Here is a 12,009-nt window from a genome sequence, read left to right as displayed (position 1 = left end):
TTTAGAAAAACAGTCGATTACGACTAAAATATATTTAAATCCATTATTATGATAAGATAAATTTTGCATTTCTGCTAAATCTACTTGCCATAAATCATCCAATCCTTTAATTATAGTACGTCTTCGTTTAAAATTCCTGCGTGCAGGTTTAAATATCTCGTTTACCAATTTTTGCTTTACATCACTAACTTGCTTTAGTCGAACCATTGCTTATTTACGGTACACTTCTCTACAATTTCCATGACGATCTGACATTTGACCTGGAGGACACTTGTTTTTATTATGAGGCATGGGTTCTATCTTTCACTATTTTCATATGAATCTGTTACTTTCCTTTTCTTTGATATAGGTACATTTTCAAGTTGATCTGTATCACCTGCTTTAGAACGTTTGGAAATGGTTTCTGGTTTTATCTTAATACTATCGATTCCTTCAAAGCGTTCTTCAAGTTTTTTTATTCGTCTGGTTATCTCATTTGAATTATTCATAAATTTTTTCCACTTGTTATCGATTTCATAATTTATACTTAAATGTTTGTTATGCAATTCTGATTCAATCGTGTGAGGAATTGTAGCAATTATATTATCAATTTTTTCATCAAGTATTTTGTACTTAACATTCATGGTTAAGTTTAACTGATTAAATTTATCCATCCATATAGCATCTGCTTTATGAACATTATTATTTAAATCCGTTAAAGCAGCTATTACTCCTTCCATCTTTTGGTATATTTGTTTACTTACTAAATCAATATATACCTTATTCGCACAATCTTTGTCTTCTGTTGGATCATTAATGTTACAGATTCTATGATGTTTTAAATCAAGGTCACCATCAGCAGTGAAAACAAAAGGTGATGGTGTAGATTTAAAAAATGCACTTGATGCTGATAACACTTTACGTCCGAATAGATCAATGGGCATTTCAACACTGAGGATTAACCAGAAAAAAACTTAAGCCTAATATATTACACCACATTCCTTTAATTCTTCTTCTATTGATAAAATTTCATTCAGATGGGAATTGTTACCCGCTTTTGTCGCTGCATGTAATAATGCTAGACGTGACACTAATTCATTTATGTCATCCCAGTAAACATATTCTACACGTTTATTAGTGAATAATCCTTCACCAATAAACGGAGATTTAGGAAATGAAGTAAACATTGGTTGCACAATTTGAGTATATTTTACACCTCTATGACCTTTTAGTTGTTTTGTGGGATCATTATTTTTTCTATGTGTATTAGAAATTTCAAGTATTTTTTTGTATGCTGACCGATCCTCTTTTGTAATTTGAGTGTATTTATCTTCAGGGTTTTTAAAAAATATTAGTCTGTATAAACCAGGAGTACCAGGAAATGATTCATTATCTAAAATTAAATCACCATTTTGACTGATTATTAATTCATGTTTACCCATAAATAGTTTATTCTCTTTTGAATTATATCTAGGACCAAATGTCTGATCACTGGTTTTCTCTAAAACTGCTTCTATTGCATTTCTCGCAACTGGAGGATATTGTTCTAAAAATTCATCTAAAATATGTCTGCTATTAATTAAATCATCCATAGTGTCAGATTTGGTTTCTTCATCTTCTTCTTTTATTTCTGGTAATGACTCATATATTTCTTCTGGTTGTCGCAGTGATGTACTAGGTTCATATGTTTCTTCAACTGGTAGTTCAAGTTCTTGTTTAATCTTTTCTTTTTTTGGTAGTTTAAGAAATTGTTTCCTTTGCTTTTGAATATGATGTTTTGGTCTTTTGTGTTGTTTTTGTTGTTGTTGCTGTGGTGGTGGAGATTGCTTCTCCAATTTTATTGAAATTTCTTCTAAAGGATTTATAACAGGCTGAAAAAGCTTTTTAATTGACTCATCCGCTTCACTGCTGTTTAACTTTATGGCTTTATACTTCTTTCGAATTGAATCAGCTGCTTTTAATATATGTCTTTTAAGGTTTTGATCTGGTTTGGTACCCATCATTACCGCTTAATGTTATAAACTAACCGAACAAATCAGAATTATTGTTTATATAACTTCTTATTCGACTGCTATTATAACGGGTCTCAAACTGATATTAACCGATCTCAAACCGATCAGGAACTGCTTTTTAACAGACATTAACCGGTCTGAAACCGATATTAACCGGTCTCTATCCGATAATAACCGCTCTGGAACCGGTATTAACCAATATCACACCGATACTAACCGGTCTGAGACCGATATTAACCGGTCTCTAACCGGTATCTAACCGATACTAACCGCTTTGGAACCGGTATTAACCGATATCGCACCGATACTAACCGCTGTGAAACTGATATTAACCGGTCTGGAAACGTTCTCAAATAGATATCACTCTACACTTGAATAAAATGATCAAACCCTTTTCTATATCGACCCTTATTTAATTCATTATCTTTACATATAACCAAAAAACCATATTGGTTTTTCCAACATTCCTGACATATTTCACAGAATTGTTCGAATTTCATATCAGCACCAACATGATCTTCATATACATGTTTTAAATTTAACAGATCTTGTTTTAATATTACCAATAAATTTGCATTATCTCGAATTAAATGTTTCGGTATTTTTGTATATGTTTGACAGAGATAGAAACTATCAATATTTTTATGCCGGCCCATGCAAAAGTAATCCCTTATCTTAGCTTGATTACACATTATGACATCATCAAATATAAAAATAGAGTTATTTTTTGCATCTTTTGGATCTAGCACGTCTTCATTATGTTCATACTGGTTATATTCCATTCCTTTAATTTTTTGTAGCACATCACTAAGCAGTTTATACTTCGGTTGATATAATGATTTACAATAAATATATATGTTTTCAAATTTCAATCCGTTGGGATCAAACAATAAAGACAATAATATGTTAGTTTTTCCTCCACCAGAAGGTCCACAAATTATACAACGTATTGATTCGGGTAAAAGTGTACCATGTCGATGAGACATTTTATGTTTATTATCAACATTATTATAATCATGATTTATGATAGGTAATTGTAATTTTTGCTTTAACACTTTCATTTTCATACTAAATTAAAAACATTTATAAGAAGGTTTATATAGGGAAAAAAGTTCAGTTAAATGTTGTCTTTCAAAGGGGAAGGACTATTAAATACTGCAATCAATAAATTACCTTTTGAATTACATTTACCAGGATATCAATATTGCGGACCTGGTACAAAACTTAAGAAACGGTTAGAACGAGGTGATCCTGGAATAAACAAGCTTGACAGCTTTTGTAAAACGCACGATATAGCTTACGCTAATTCCAACGATTTAAAAGATAGACATCAAGCGGATCGAATTTTAGAAGATAGTGCATGGTCACGTGTTAAGTCTAAAGACGCTTCATTTGGTGAAAAAGCAAGTGCCTGGTTTGTAACTAACGCAATGAAAGTCAAAAGGAAATTAGGTATGGGAATCCAAAGGAAAAAATCGAAAAGGAAGACAAAGAAATCTAGAAAGAGGACACAGAAAAAACAACAACCTTTTCATAAAGCTCTTTTATCAAATTTAGAAAATAAGGGATATGATAATATAAAATCTGCATTATCAGCTGCTCGTATAGCAGTTAGAAAATCTGGAGGTCGTAAGCGTATAAAAATTCCTCGTATTATACCTATAAAAACAGGAGGATTTTTACCATTGTTACCATTAATTTTTGGAGGACTTAGTGCCTTAGGGGCTATGGGCGGAGGTGCTGCTGCTATAACTAAAGCTGTAAATGATGCTAAAGCAGCGAAACAGAAATTAGATGAGAATAAACGTCATAATAAAGTACTGGAAGATATCGCTATCGGGAAGGCGGGAAGTGGTTTATATCTTCGAAAGCAACCACGAGGTTATGGATTGTATTTACGTAAATTTCCAAAAAACTACCAATAAAACTGCCTAATAGGGCACTAACTGATAATGATTTAAGAAGATATGCTAAATTATTAAAACTACCCAAATTTAAAGGCGTTTTTATGAGAGATGAATTAATTCATATGAAACCTGATAAGACAGAATGTGCTATCATTAATTTGGACTCTAAAAAAGGATCCGGAACTCATTGGGTTTGTTATAGAAAAACAAATAAACAGGTTGATTATTTTGATAGTTATGGAAATCTAAAGCCACCTCTAGAATTAGTACGATACTTAGGAAATTGTAATATTTACTTTAATCATGATCGTTATCAATTTTTATCATATAATTGCGGACATTTATGTTTGATGTTTTTACATAATAAAAGATGAGATAATCATGTATTTTATTCAGTCATGTATAAGACATTCTCCCTAACAGGTGTTGAAAGTACGCTGTCTGAACACTATGAGCCACCCATTGACCTTGAAGAAAATTCGAATTATTCTATAGCTTTAATCGGTTTTTATACTAACAATAATATACCAAATATAGAAGAGGGTACAAATAAATTTTATTATTTTGCTCCGAACACTACTGAAGAAAAAGTGATAACATTTCCGAAAGGTGCTTATGAAATAGCTGCTATAGAAAAATATATACAAATTATTCTTAGTGGACGATCTGCAACTGATGCTCAAAAACAGAATACATTTTCATTGAAGGCTAACGAAAACACATTAAAGTGTGAGATATTTAGTATTTACGACATTAATTTCGCTCACGAAGATAGTATTGGTAAATTGTTAGGTTTTTCTAAAAGGAAACTTAAAGCAAGACAATTACATGAAAGTGATTTACCTGTTAACATAATTAAGGTTAATACAATACGTATCGAGTGTAATATTGTAAGAGGTTCTTTCTACAAAAACAAAGAATCTCATACTCTTTATGAAACTGCTTTAAGTGTTAGTCCAGCCGAACAGATTTTTGTGGAACCATTAAATCCTATTTATTTACCTATCATTAATAGATCCAATATACCTAACCTAACTATTGATATTGTTGATCAAGACCATTGTCCTATAGATTTTAACGGTCAAACAATCAATATTCGTCTTGCTCTGAAAAAAGAAGCATAAACATGGGTTTAGTGTTTCAAAATCAATATAAAAAATCATACAATCCATCAAATTATCAGTCAGTATCTTGTCATCAGTCGACATTATCACATCAGAGCGTGCAGATTCTTAAATCGTTAGGATATAATGTCCGCCAGCAAACTTCAGGTTTACAGTTCACCGGAAATAGACGACAGCATAAGTAAAGAGGAAGAACATACATATAGTCCGCAAGTAAGATCTTTCGATAACAATGATGAAATCGAAATTATAATTAATCAGAGAGATATTTGGATTTCTCTCTTTGAATCATTTATACAAGTGGACGGTGAGTTCATACCAGATCCGGTACCGGAAACTGGCGGTGGAAATGTAACCTTGACTAATAATGCAGCAGCATATTTATTTGAGAATGTAAGCTATGAATTGAATAATGTTGAGTTAGATAGTGTACGTGAAGTCGGAACAGTATCTACAATCAAAACTTTTCTATGTTATGGCAAAGATGAAGTAAGAGCATTAACTCTCGCTGGATGGAATGATCAAGAAAGTCAACAACTGAAGACATTTAATGAAACTGATAATACGTTTTCATTTAGAATCCCTTTATCTTATCTGTTAAATTTACCATTTGATTATCATCGGATAGTTAGCGGTCATCAAAAACTTCGATTAATACGAAGTCGTAACGATGCTAATTGTTTCATTTCTACCGGAACGAGAAAAGCGACACTTAAGATTAACAATATTGAATTAAAAGCAAAACATGTTTACCCAAATGATGAAATTAAATTAACTATATTAGAAGGGATCAACAAAGATCGTGTTATATCGTTACCGTTCAGAAAATGGGAAATTCATGAACTTCCATCAGTTCGACAAACTAATAACGACATCTGGAGAGTTAAAACATCTACTCAATTAGAAAGACCAAGATTTATTATCGTTTGCTTTCAAACAAACCGAAAAAATAATCCAAAGTCTGATGTTACTCTATTTGATCATTGTGATGTAAGAAGCGTACGTTTATGGTTGAATTCAAATGTTTATCCATATGAAACATGGAAACTACAATTTGCTAAAAATAAATATTTAGAAGCATATCAAGCTTACGTTGATTTTTATAAGGAATTTAATGGAAAAGATCGTGCTGAACCTATATTAAGCTATACAGATTATACAAAAAGACCGATATTTGTATTAGACTGTTCCAAGCAAAACGAAGCAATTCGAAGTTCCACCATTGATATCAGCTTAGAATTTGAAAGCGATAATAATTTCCCAGCCGATACAAGAGCTTATTGTATTATCATTCATGATAGAATAATGCAGTACTATCCGTTAACAGGAATAATTAGACAACTGATATAAGGATGAAAAAAAGTGTTACTATAAGTGATAGTGCTCCGGAAGTACATAATCTAATAGTTTGGTCATATGCTTATCAAGATGCTAGAAAAGGAAACTATTGGATACAATGCGCTGCAGACAGAGAAAGGTTTAAGTTTAGAATTAATCAAATGAAAAATATTTTAAAGGAGATCTTAAATTCTGCTCATCGTGAACAAATTTTTCAGTCTAGATTTAAGTGTTCAACATGAAGGTAGTAGTGATTGATGTTCAAGGATTTTATATACCTGAATTCATCGTTAAAGAATTAACAATATTTGATGGACATCGAACTGGTCACTATTTGTTTAAATCACCGGTGCCGTTTCGTCAACTAAGTGCAGATGTAAAAAAACAAGTGAAATATTTAGAATTAAATCATCATCTATTACGTTACAACAGTGGAAATATCGACTATGAAAATATTTATAACATACTAGAAGAAAATATTATCGATGATGTTATCGATATTATTTACGTAAAAGGAAGCGTTAAAGAGGATTTTTTAAGACAATTTTTCGATTCAAAGGACTTTTACCCTAGGATCATCAATTTGGAGGAAGCAAACTCTTGTCCAAAATTGCAACCACAACTTCCGTTATGTATGCATCATTACTTAAAAACTAAAATATGTATCTGTAGTCTTAATAATGTACGGTTTATTTATAATTATGTAATTCAGAATTTACCGAAATAAACGTTTAAAGTTTTAATCTCGTTTCCTTCTCCTACTTCATTAACCTGCCCTCTCCACTCTAGTTAAGATTACAAAAAGTATAAAGGGATCAACTTTTAGTGTGTGAAATAATTTTTATTGAAATATCAACAGTCAACACAACCATCATGTCTAGTAAGTAGAAATAATTTTTACATTATTTTATTTTAAATTTTTTCCGAATCAATTGTTTGAAATTTAATTACAACACTTCATCATCAGTCTTAATAAATTAATGTAATCTATTTATTAAATTTCTCTTTCTTTTGTTACAGAACATCCCGCAGGTTACTATGGGGACTATAACCCAGATTTGGTTGTTAACCACGCTGGGTTAACCGAAGAGGAGGTGGACCACCTCCTCACCCAAATTCCCGCGGGCACCTTCGAGTGGGTTTCCCTTATTAACATCTATCTGCGACTGGAACCGCCCCCATCCCTTGGAGGTTATTTTGATATTTTTACCGTGGGGCGCTTGACCGCCGCGATAGACACCGATGAGGAGCGGGGTATAATTGACATTTGGGTATGGGTACATTAAACCTCATACATGTTGGATCGTTTTATGATGTTCATAGCGTTTTTTATGATGTTCATAGCGTTAGGTTTGGCTTAAAAACTGCAATTAAAAATTTATTTAGGTGTATGACTTTTTTAGTTTAAGTATGTAGTTTGTTTTATGTATAATAAAAAATAATATTCATTCTGATTATTTTTGTGATCTTATTTCCTGTCTAACGTTTTTTTCTTGTAAATTTATGAATCAAAAATTTTATAAATATCCAGTTGTATTTGATTATTAATTTATCGTTACAATCATTTTCCCCAAAAAATTTATATCCAATAGTTTACAAACAATATATACATTTCTAATAGTTAAAACACATTTATACATCTTTTATAAAAAAAGTGGATTTGTTTAATTGAAATAGGTAAAAATTCATATCCAAAACCTTAATTAATTACTGGGCGGTTAACATTTTTTACCAAAAGATTTTGAAGAATTTACAACAATTTATCATAAACCCTCAACAGATGATATAGTAATTATTGTAAAAGCTGAAGTTTATATTTTTTTCATTATCTACTTTTAGATTTAAAACTAATTATCCGAAATCTATAAGCGAAGAATTTAAAATATCAAGTCCAATTTCGGCAGCGATAACAACTTACTCAGGTGGTATTTATCTTTTTCTCAGAGATAATACATATATTACATTATCTAGTTGCATCTCTGGATATAATGTTCCTGGTTTAACAAACGAATTATTTGAAGGTGTTCCTAATAAAATAACAAGGACATTTAGATATTTAAACGGAAAGCTGTACTTTTTTAATGAAAATAATTACTTTGAATATGATGAGTTTACTAAGAGTGTCATACAAGCGGGACCTAAAACTTTATCTATATTTAACATTAATTGTCCGCGAGAACCCATCTTAATTCAATTGAAAAAATTATCTTTTAAAAAGATTATTACACACAATGCAGTCCTGGTTGAAAATTTAACAGATTATACTCGTGAAGAAGATAGTTGGTGTAGTTGGTGTATTCATCAGTGTTTGTTTACAGTAAGTTTATATTACAACTTAATAAAACGTTCTTTCTAAACATCTAATTTAAACATCTAATTCAGCTTCAGACCTACAAAAGTTGTGCCAAAAAGACGCATCGTAAGTTTATCGAAAATATTGACTTCGGCACAAGTTCTTCATCCACAAATTCTTCCGATTCAGACTACTGAATTCTTCTCTAAAACCAACATAAATAATCTTTTTTTGGTAAATTCTTTAATTTTTTAAATTTGTTTACCACATTTGATTGCTAAAAATGTGTTTAATTTTTTAGGAAAATTTTTATCAAATTTTTATCAAACAAAAAGTGCGTCACAAAATTCCTACGATAAGGTAAACCACAAAATTAGTATTAAATCATATTTTATTTCATTTTTATTTTTTAGGAAAGCGTGTTATCTGTTAACCGCAAAAATTGATTATAAAAGTTCCGTTTTTTACACATTTCACCAGTTTTATTAAAACTATCTTTGTGAGAAGTTGTATGTGCTCCGCTGTGTATTTTTGCATTTAAATTTCAAAGGATTCTGTAATGGCTGATCAACTATTAAATCTGAATAAAATTGCTGCCTGTGAATATACTGATACATATGTCAGTGCCAACGATTTGGAAGTGAACAAGAAATATAAAATCATCAATTTAACCAAGGCAAACACACAACATGGGGTTATGATGGTAGCATATCTGGACAACGTCGGTAAAGTTTTTTTACCTAAACGACTAACAGCAGTTATGAATGATACCATAATTACGACACTAATGGAAGGACTCGGATCTTATTTGATTTATATGGGACGTAAGCAAGCTAATGGAAATCAGGAACATGATGCCCACATTTTTAATTTCGAACGTATTGTTCACGAAGATTAATGTAAAATTTTTTGGTAAGTGTCATGTTCACCTCTATTTAAAAAACTAATTTATGATTTTTTTCAGGTTTCCAAAATAGACAGCACTATCCACTCTACCTACCTGAGGTTCGACTCCCCATGGAAGGAACAACAACAACAACAACTTTTTTTGCATTATATTTTAAACAAATAACAAAATAAACTTGGTGCGCAACAGACAAGTTAGGCAAACAACATTACAAAAATAAAAAACTACATATACTAGGTTTTTTTTCCTTATCGATAAAATAATGACTTTCCTTTATTAGTTATTAGTGACAAGCGCGATGATTTTCTGATATTTTGCTTAACTCAATACAGCATGTATTGTATATATACTTCATGTATTCACAATTGCACATTTCAAAAATCATATATTCAAAATTTCACAACCCCAAAAACCAAAAATTTCACAACCCCAAAAAGCTACTACTACTACTACTACTACTACTTGTTTTCTTGGTTGCATATTCGCAAACGGGCGGGGGGTGTGTTTAAAAAAAAAAAATGGAGGCCAGCGCCATCTTTGATTGACGGCTGCGCTGACGGCAGCGCCATCTAGCGAAAAGTTTGCAGACCGTGGCGCCATCTAACGTGAGAATTTAGGCGGAATTTGTGACGACATCGGCGCTACCAACATTACACCCAATATTAATTTTTAAATAAATTAAAATTTTGGCGCCATTTTTTTTAACAAACAAACATGGCCGACTAATTTCAAATATTAATTTTGAAATAATTTAAATTTGGCGCCAATTTACCATTAAACAAAAATGACCGCCGCCGACTTTCAAACTTCCAAGATGGCGACGATTATTATTATTATTATTATTATTATACTACATAAATATATTTGCATCATCACAAATGGCGTCAGTCGGCCGCAGGCCGGCTGACCAGCTGGTCGCAGGCCAGCGAGCTGCGATTACGCGCTTGCGTCTGCGGCTGACTGACACAATTTTCACACATGCGCAGTAGAGGGAGGTGGAGGTGGTTTTTGAACCGGCTATCTCTATCTACTTGAATCCAATTATGCAAAAATATATAGGGTGTTCTATTTAAAAAAATGTAACTTTGGTTCACCACCCTGTATACAACACCCTGTGTAGAATAAAAATATCTTTGATTTGTGGACTTTAAGTTGATCTATCGGATAGTAAAAACCGCATGGCATTATTTCAAATAACAAAATAGTTATAGACTGATTACGCACTTCTGGGTCACCTGTATGTAGCGGCATTTTCTGATTTTACATGAGAAATTTACAAACGACTAGATGAGAATCATTTAAAAATTGTATAAAATACATTACCTATTATTTTTTACAGCCAATTTTGAGAGAAAACGCGACGTTGGCATTTTTATAGTTTTGAAACAGCCCTCGTATAATCCTATAAAAGAATTTTTTTGTATCTAAAATTTTGAAATAAAGTAGACTAATCCAGTTAGTATTATCAGTGACAAATAATCGCCCACTGTAAACCTTCTCACTAGTGAATAAAGCCGCTTAGAGAGGCTTATAGGGCTTATCTCCACGTGGTCCCTATCCATCGCCCACCTTCGCCTTATCGGCGCATCTTTTCCGCTCCACTCGTATGTAAATTCCCTGCCAAGGATACCTCCGCTTCGAAACATATCAACTTATTTATATTTGGAATTACGTAATGAGCTGAGCGCCTTCATCTTTTCGCCTTATTATGAATTAATTTTCCGGTAGACAGCCACCATCCATATTCCTGCTAATGGCCGTTGTTCACGAAGATTTCTCGTCATCAGCGGCGACTCGTCACGCTTTCGGGGCCCCGGGGCGCCGCCCCTGGCGGCGTCACACATCGTCGTGCGTGTTTCCGGTTAGGCGCCGGGGCGGGCCCACGCCCCAGGCTCCACCCTCCTCAAAACTGGACACATTCTCTAATGGGAATTGTGCGTTTGAAATGTGGCTTTTGTTGTCGATTGAGACGAGAGATAGCTTCGGAATCGTCTGAAGGGTATTGGACACGCGACGGTTGGTGTTTTTTCGGTGGTGATAAGAAAAACCAAATGGACTTTTTAGGGATTAGGGCGGTGATGGTATCGCGGGGCCAACAGTGGTTTGCTCTTTCGGGTATTTTCAAGTTAAATTGTACCCTGAAATTAAAAAGACGTTAACAAGGATCAAATGATAAGGAATTTGGATTAATTGCGCTTTAAAATTTTGGAAACATTTTTATCGGGTTTGTAAGCTCAAGTAACAAAAGGAAAGGGATTGAAAGGAATTTGTAATTTTGTATCAGATCAGGTTTTGAATTAAAAAAAAAACATTCAATCAATCAATAAGGATCAATCCAGTTTTTTTTTCTACGTCGTACATTTTTTTGGAATTTACTTACTATGATCGATTCCATCAGTTGTAGAAAGTTATTTTTTTCAAGATTTTATCAAAAATTGTGTTAGTAAAT

General features: G+C 32.5%; 1 long non-coding RNA gene across 2 annotated transcripts; it reads left to right on the top strand.

Annotated features, from left to right (window-relative positions):
- The first annotated feature begins 7,170 nt into the window (after window positions 1-7,170).
- LOC135265615 (uncharacterized) lies at window positions 7,171-9,796 on the top strand. Of its 2 annotated transcripts, XR_010333342.1 has the most exons (6): window positions 7,172-7,240; window positions 7,381-8,677; window positions 8,743-8,887; window positions 8,955-9,013; window positions 9,067-9,565; window positions 9,618-9,796. It is a non-coding gene; the product is annotated as an uncharacterized LOC135265615 (long non-coding RNA). The 2 variants fall into 2 exon arrangements; XR_010333341.1 differs by having other exon boundaries at window positions 7,171-7,240; window positions 8,743-9,013.
- The last annotated feature ends 2,213 nt before the right edge of the window (window positions 9,797-12,009 follow it).

The sequence above is a fragment of the Tribolium castaneum genome, chromosome 1, assembly GCF_031307605.1.
Source record: "Tribolium castaneum strain GA2 chromosome 1, icTriCast1.1, whole genome shotgun sequence".
In the NCBI taxonomy this organism is placed as follows: Eukaryota; Metazoa; Arthropoda; class Insecta; order Coleoptera; family Tenebrionidae; genus Tribolium; species Tribolium castaneum.
The sequence above is the reverse complement of the archived record's forward strand: the minus strand, read 5'-3'. Positions and strand labels throughout refer to the sequence as shown.